General features: G+C 38.6%; 1 protein-coding gene across 1 annotated transcript in view; it reads left to right on the plus strand.

The window, feature by feature from the left end:
• LOC118325469 (corticotropin-releasing factor receptor 1-like) overlaps positions 1 to 892 on the plus strand; it is a gene marked incomplete in the record, with an annotated part of 45,366 nt that overhangs the window by 35,343 nt on the left and 9,131 nt on the right.

Raw genomic sequence — 892 nt, forward strand, 5'->3', positions numbered from 1 at the left:
GGGGGGGGGGGGGGGGGGGGCTGCGGTTGTGAACTTTCCATGCCTCGCCATCGGTGCCTTATAATGTCAGAAATAAGCTGATGTACTGCTATAATGAATAAATACAGGATGTTATTAAAAATGTTAACGTAAGCACGAATGCATCGGGGTTGGCGAGGACCAGCGGGGATAGATGGTTCTTGAAAGACTGCCATGCATCTGTTCAGGCCAAGGTCAGGTCAACTGGTCCTGGAAAGTATTCCTACAGCTATTTTTGCTCCCATGTTACATCATTCACACCTATCGCATGAGCTATTGATTTTGTCATTCATCACATATCTCGAGGAGCACTTCAGATAATCAAGAAACAGTTTTAGGTCATTACTGAAGGATAAAGCTGACGAAAAACGAAACAACGGATTGATCCCACTAAACGAATGTTATCAGCCGGCAGAGTCGGATGTAGGTTAATCTTTCTCGTGCCGTAAGTTTTCCAAAAACTATTAACACTGGTGTAACATGTTCCACACACACACACTGCGGTTTATTTTGGGTCTCACTCACACTCAACGTCCTGCTGCCAGAGAGAGACTAGAAATACCACCATAAACAGCAGAATACCACAAAAATACATGAATCTTCTCCTGTATGTGTTTTCCTATATTCATTACACTATTTATTATTATATAATGTGGATGTGATTATGTGAACATACATTTATGTGCAGTATAATGTATATATATATGGGATTACTGTAGTGAATAGAGTCATCACAATAATTCAATTTGTTGTTTTTTGGTATCTAATGTATGTAATTTACCCTCCATAATGAATGTAAGTGTTGAAAAAGGGCAAACAAATAACAATGTGGTCAAAAAATACAGTTTATCTTTTGAAATTATACTTAAAACAT

Source organism: Morone saxatilis, unplaced genomic scaffold (assembly GCF_004916995.1).
Source record: "Morone saxatilis isolate NCDOM2014 unplaced genomic scaffold, NCSU_SB_2.0 Contig1, whole genome shotgun sequence".
NCBI lineage: Eukaryota > Metazoa > Chordata > Actinopteri > Moronidae > Morone > Morone saxatilis.